The following is a 7660-nucleotide window of genomic DNA, read 5'->3' as shown; positions in this document are numbered from 1 at the left end:
CTAAATGTAATACACACCACACACACTCATGAATGAACTCACACACATACATATACACAATTTATGATAACGAAAGCCAAGAATTACAACATAGTGTTATTTTTAATTTCAAAATTGTTGAATCATTTCTCAGCCTTTCTTGGTTCATTTAGGAGAACACCAACCCCTCGAGGGCATATATTGTGTTTTCTATTTCCTTTCTATCTCCCATAGTACCACATTGTTTTGGACATAATAGGAACTCAGAATATGTTAAATGAATGTATATATATGTGAATGACTCAGAACATCAGTCAATTATTAAAAGCTTTTAAATTAGCATAGGAAAAGGTGTATTTCAAATGTATACAATTCATATTCAAGTTTAATACCAATGATCTAGTTACTATCAAAGAGTAAAGCACAGTCCTTGCTGTCAAGGAATGCATACTCTAGCAGGTTAAACAAGATTAATGAAGATAAGAAACAGCAAACAATAGAAAAAGTATTCAATGAATACCCCCTGCAACATCTTGGTGGCTACTTAAGTACTCCAAGGTTCAGAGGAAAGGGGAGTCGATGGAGGCAGGAGCAGGCAGGAATGTCTTTATGAAGGACATGGGATGCCACCTGAACCCTGAAGAGCCAGGAAGATTTGCAAAGGTGGAGGAGAGAGTGAGTGCGCTTTCTACGTGAGTGATATTTTTTCTATCTGTCTGTCTGTCTTTCATTAACAGGACCTAACTACTCCAAAGCAATAAAAATTCCACCTTATAAGGTAAGATAGGTTAGGAGAGAGTAAGAAGAGACTAACCAGGCAAGCTGAAAAGTTGTAGCATTGTGATGGTTTTGTAATCAAGTGGGAATGCATGATGGATGAGAGATGCACAGGTTCCAAATGGGCAGAAACCTCATCTGCCTGTTTCATCTTGTTCACCACTGTATCCCCAATACCTAGAGCAATGCCTGGCCCATGAGTAGGCACCCAATAGATTCTTGTCGAGTAGATGAACGAATCTGAAAAGGCTCCAAGGGAGACCCAGGCTCATATACTTCCCAATGAAACCATTTTGGAGACCGGCAGAGCTAATATTATGTTTGTTTTCCTGAATGAGTTGGTCTCCAGTGCTGTTTGCTAAAAATACAAGCCCATTTCCTCATTAGAGTAAAGGTGAAAGAACTCAAGGAATGTTCTCTTTCCTTCAGAAGTGTGTGAGGGTAAATGTTTTTTTCTAAGCTGATCTGCTACTTGCACAAGCCTAGAAGCATGAAGTGGGATTGCTCATTCCAAAGTTTGCATGACTACCAACATTTGGAAAGGTCACAGAAGTGTTCAGCCCTTTACAAACAAACCAGGTATTTACTTTGCTTGTCTCATCTGTGCATTCTGAAGATTGAATATGTGTGGTAGAGTTTATTGTGCATAATGGCTTCAAATCTAGTCAACTCCCTTGATTTAGCATTAACTAAATACAAAAGAAAGTATCTGTCCCAGGATTTATAGTATATATTCAGGAGGAGGAAATGTTCTAAGAAAATATGGAATGAGTTAAGATGTCATTTTATATGATGACAATAAAAAGAAGAGTATGTTTTATTTCTTTTTCTATAACTAAGAGTAACAGTGATATTTCAGTTATTTTTTGAAAAATGGCACTTTCAAGCTTTCTATCTCTTCCACCTTGACCTTTTACTTCAGACAATTAGAAGAAATTAGAGAGATTCTCCCTGGTACACATGTCTTTTTCCTTATGTGGTCTCTCTAGCTCTTCAGGAGAAAAAGAAGGTCAATGTCTTCCACGCAGTAATCTTTAGTGTCTGCACTTTTTTTCATTCTAAGAATATAAAATCCTTTGTAATTTCTCCACAACATGCTCCAGTAGCACTAAGAATATAAATGATTTCTTTTTCTCTCCCTTTTTCCTTTATTTCTCCCCCTCATGCCTTTATGCTTTCCAAGAGCCAATAAATATTTTTACTTATTTGTTTGGGGTGTGCGTGCGTGTGTGTGTGTGTGTGTGTGTGTGTGTGTGTGTGTTTGCTAGACAGGTCTCCCTATCCCCATTTCCCCTGGAGATGGGCTGAGAATGAAAGTGAAGAAATTCCTAGGGGATTCTCCTGTGACCTGCCTTTTGACTTCTCCATTGTGGGAGAAAGGACAGCAGTTACCTTATCATTCAAAAAAATTCAGCCTGGTAGCCTGGTTTCCTGAGAATGTGTCCTCTTCCTTCTAGGAGGTTATTTAGCCTCCTTGACATTCTTGTCTGTCCATAGATTGTGGGAGTTAAGGTTGAAGAAGCAGGAATTGTAGCCTCTGGCACCTGAAATAGCTGCATAGCCTTCGAAGAATGTAAGTAGACCCAGCAGTAGAACCATTAACCATGAACTCTGTGGCCAGTATTTTAGTAACTAAGCAGTGACATTTCTTGCTAGGGCTAAATTAATAGGCTGATAGGAAGACATTAACCAAAGTAGAATGTAGATACCAGAAGGCATCTTGGTAATCTCTCCCTCAGCAGCCTTTCAGTGATTTTTGGGTCTTGAGTAGCTTTTAGCAGAAATAACATGGGCTTTAGAGTGAGAGAGTCCTGGGTTTAAATCTCATTTTTGTCACTTTCTAGGTGAATTTGGCCTCTGTTCCTTAACCTATAGAACTGAGAGGGTAATTAAAAGGACTAGGTGATATTCTCTGTGTAAAAATCTAGTACCAAGATATATAACTGGGACACAGAAGATTTGTATTGGCATTGATTTGTAATAAGATGTGCCTTGAGTGGACTCTTTCTAGACAAGGAGAGATGATAAATGTGAACATTCAGTCAGTGGTAGCACAAGGAATATGTACCTGTACCTGTGCAAATGTTCAACCAGGAGCCAGTGCTGTAGCTTAAAGTGATATGTATGAACTCTAACTCTGGGACTCCTTGCTACCACTCCTCCACTTGGGACTATTATAAGAACCATATGCTATAATGTACTTTTGTTTACAAGGAAGAAGCCTTTGCAAAGGAAAAGCTGGAATTCAAGTTTCTTGTCCCTGACGAGGTGCAGACAATGTCAGATCTTGAACCAAATTGCTCATTGTCCATATTTGTGTCTTCTGTGTATTTTTGCACATGAAGCTGGGTTTCTTGACTGCACTGGAAGGAGAATCTCAGAGTTAACACTTTGACTTCAGACTTTGAAGCACTACTGAGCTGGCAGAGAGATGGGAGGAGGGACAGGGAGGACTATGTGTGTGTGCAGAGTTAACACTTCTCTTGGAGTCACCTTCAAGGCCAGCATCAGAATCTTCTAAATATCTGCTAGAATGACAATATCAACAGCTTTGAGAAGGGTGTAAGTATTTTGAGAAAATAAAATACACCCAGATCCACCCTTTTTTCTTTTTTGTCTAGAAGTAGCCACATAGAACAAGGCAGTTTTTATTTTGAAAATTAGGTATAACTCCAAAGCTTTAAAGTTATGAGATCTGTTCCCTCTGCATTTCATACCTGGTTCAGTCTCATGGAAGATTTGCAAATTTCTTTTGTGAATTTTTTTGAAATAAACATCAAATATAAGCTTACAAGGGAGAATACATACATATATAAAGTGGGTCCCATTTGTGTGGCAGGATAAAGTCTTGCAAGGTATGTTTTGAGCGTTCAATAATGATTATTTCTCAGTGGGAGTAGGCAAAAGTGTAATAAAGTAAAACATTCATTTTCTCTTATATATTTTTATATTTATAATAAAATAAAAGCGAAAAGTAATCAAAGCTAACATATATTGAGCACATACTATGTTCCAGGAAATTTGCTTCATGACCTACTTCATTTAATTCTTGTAACAACTCTGTGGGCAGGTGCTATCACTGTCTCCTTATTACTGTGGAGGAAATTGAGGCCTTGGAGGGACTCGATCACTTGCTGGAGGACATATGGTTCAGTTAGAGCTATAATGCAAAAGTGGATTCCGGATTCTCTACTTCTGGCCACTGTACTAAACTTCCTCAAATGAATAAATAAACATAAGCCAAAATTCCTTTTGGGAAACCTCACTACCTCATTGTCACGCCTCCTGTACATCTAATGCTTATACTTGGAACTTAAACTTTGATTCATTTAAACACTCAATCGATTGCATATTACTGTACTTACATAACTTCTCCGAGAACCTACAAGGCCAGGAAGAGGAAATGGATACACACAGATGGCGGGGCAGGGAAAAGGAAGAGAGGCCGGAAAAAGACATCTCAGGCTGGTGGGTGGTCTTCCGTAACGCAAAAAAAGCAAAAGGCAGAGGAAGGGAGAGGCCGGAAAAGGATTGTAATTTACGAACCTGAGACCGCTGTACATCTGGAAATGTCCTAAGTAGAAGTTATAGTGATGCTTTCTGATATACTTCAAAGTTCGCTTTATACTAACAAGAAAAAAATAATTAGAAATTTCTTTTGGTTGGTAAGTGTTCAGTACTCTTCTTTTTATTTTATTTATTTGTTTATTACTTTTTATTTTTTAATTAGTATTCTTTTTAAAACACTTCTTTTGTCTGGGCTATTTTTCTTTCTACTTGTCTAAAGTCATTAAACTTTTCTATAGGATAATGAACAAGAAAGAGAAACGGACATCAGGGGCCCCTGTCTCTTTCACAGCCACCTATAGTCCTTCCCTTTACACGGGTATTTTCTAAGCCATCCGGATAGAATGTCCCAATACGAATGTTTTGCTTAATTAAATCCCCGGCACACTGACTTTCATACTCTTGAAAATGTGGGTTTATTTTCCCACTGAAAAAAGATGAAGAAAAAAAAATGTATTGAACACCTACAATATTCAGGCTCTAAACAAGCTGTTTTACTTACTTCTCTGTTTAAGCTTCCCAATGACTCTGCGAGGTGATTGTCATCTTTCCCATTTTACAATTGCAGAGAGATAAGATAGCCTGTCCAAGGTGGTCAGTAGCAGCACCAAGATTTGAACTCTTGTCCCTAAAGATTGTGTCTTTCCTCTAAGTCCACCGCTTTGAAATAATAGCAATATCATATAGAATTCATGCTTCGTTATTTACATTATTAATGTTATTATTGGCTACCATTTGTTGGATGCGTACCAAACACGAGGCAGTATGCTAAGAATTTCCAGGCTTCTCTCATGTTCTCTCAACAATAACTTTGCTTACAGATGAATTAAGGTTTGGTAATATAACCAACCTAAAACATGTCAGAGCTAGGCTTCAAACTCTTTCTTTCTTAACAGTTATATTACTGCCATCTAGCTTTAAACACTTCTTTGCTCACACTATTACTATAGACTTTCTTGATTCCTGAGGCTCACAGAAGTGCTGGCAATAGAAAGTGAAACTGAAGAAAGTCCTCACTCCCACCCTTCTCTACCCTCCTGCATAAGTGGGGGCGGGGGGGTGCAGTTCCAGAGCCTGCTGATCTGAATCTCCACCCTCGGTCTGGAACATTCCTTCTCTGAGTTCATCTAAGTCAGTGGTTCTCAAATTTGAGCCTGTGTCAGAGTCACCTGGAGGGCCTGTGAAAACGGGAAGTCGTAGGGCCCCACTCCTGCATTTCTCATTTAGGAGGTCTGAGTTGAGGCCCAAGAATTGGCCTTTCAAAAATTTGCAGGTCAGGCTAATGCCTCCTGTTGGGGGACAGATACACTTGGAGAATTGCTGCTCTAATCGAAAAGAAAGCAGGGCATGAGCACTTCATGTTGTACAGACTTTAATATGCAAACAATTGTCAACATAAATTTTGGAAGTGATTCCATTAATGTGATTTCTTTTTTATTCCTTTTAAAATTGATGGAGAGGGAGGCTGTATAATATTTCCCACAATCAGGTGAACTAGAGGACAGGTGGAGCAGGCTCCCCTACCCAGCCTGCTTTGGCAAAACAAAGTCACATTATCACCAGAACCAGGCAAAGCTCTCATACCTCAAAGAGTTGTCCTTGGCAATGACCATCTGTGTGTTGTCATGAAACTTACAGCTGCCTTGCCCATGCCCTGTTGGGGGACATGGCTGAGATCTAAGAACCAGGAAACCTTATCCACAAAAGCAATGTGTCCCTTGGCCGCACATCACACTGGGGCACTCCTCTGCTCTGGTTTCAAGCATCAGGTCAGAATTCCAAAAGGGTGTTGCCTCCCAGTTGGTTGGCATTAATGTAGCTGTTGGCAATGCTTTATCTATGATTCCTACCCAGCAAGATAAGGTCTTGCCAAATTCACTTGGGCTGGTACTCTTTGGTGATAAATTTCTCTTCTTTCAGGGTGTTACCTATGAAGAGACACAGAATCAGAGAAAGTCAGAACTGGAAGGGATCTCTGAGCTTATCCAAGGAAAGCAGATCTGTGCTTTTACTGATGGGAAACTGAAATGCAAAGAAATGACTGAGGCAAGCTGGAGGCCAGGCCTCCTAAGAACTCCGTTCTAGAAAGAACCCTCTGCACCAGCCCCAAAGGAGGCTATCCGGGTCCACCAGGCTAGGATCAAGCCAAGTAAAATGCAGACCAATTTTGGGGGAATTCGTAGTAATCAATGAACTCTGGGACTCTTCCCCTATGACTTATCATTTTCATTCTTTTCTCAAGTTCCAGTCCTTCCCCCCACCTTCCCAGGTTATGAGGAGAATCTGGAGTAAAATAATGTGTTAGGAATGGCATCCTTTTAAAAGGCAACATAAGGTCCAATATTTATCCCAAAGGGATAAATCTCTATTCATGAAATATCAGGAACTGTTGCTGCTTGTGAGGAGTGAGGCTGCAGCCTTTTTGAACAAGGAAAGTGAGGCAGAGTGGAGCACTTTGGAGCAGATGCTCCTCCCTCTTGTTCATTCTCACCACAGGCAGGTCACCCAAACTCTCTGAGCTCTGACTTCCTTATCTACAGAAGGGGCAAATAATATGCAACTTACTGTGTTGTTTCAAGGATCAAAGGAGGCAATCTACACTGAATCTCACACAGAAACTGCAACATTGAAGGGATCAATAATCTGTTTCCTCTCCTGCTCTTCTCTTCAAATCACGCTGTGTGCTATGGCAAGCCCTGGGCCACAGGGTGAGGGCTGAGGAGCAAAGTGCAAGCAGCCCTGATCTTTCCTGACGACCTTTGAGAGGATAGTAAGTCCCTGCTCTAAATGCAGTCACCATGTTATATTTGTTTGTTTGTTTGTCTGTCTTGTTTTGTTCCCTCTACCCTTAAGACCTACCCAAAATGAAATCTGTAAAGAGTTTAGGTAACTCAGTCATTGAAATGTGGCTTGTGGATGACAAAACTGTAAAAAAATTTACCAAACTATTTCCTCCCAAAGTAAGAGATGAATCCAAAAAACCCAGAATGCTCCCAATCTATTTTGCACCATGTACTTGAATTAACCAAAGTACCCAAAGTATAGCCTGTTAATGCCACTGAAATGTAAATAAAATACTGGTTTTCTAGCAGGTAGAAATCCCACGGCTAATTCCTGCATTGCTTAGAAACAGCCTTCACTGTTTACTAGCACCCTTAGGCATAAACCCAGGAAACAGAGGTATGTTTGCTTTCCCTAATAATTCCTGCATTGCTTAGAAACAGCCTTCACTGTTCACTAGCACCCCTAGGCATAAACCCAGGAAACAGAGGTATGTTTGCTGTCCCTAAACATATGTTCCATTATTTTCTTTGTTCCCTAATCTTTTTTTTTTCAC

This window comes from Pteropus alecto, unplaced genomic scaffold, assembly GCF_000325575.1.
Source record: "Pteropus alecto unplaced genomic scaffold, ASM32557v1 scaffold7, whole genome shotgun sequence".
Taxonomy (NCBI): domain Eukaryota; kingdom Metazoa; phylum Chordata; class Mammalia; order Chiroptera; family Pteropodidae; genus Pteropus; species Pteropus alecto.
Note: the sequence above shows the minus strand (reverse complement) of the source record.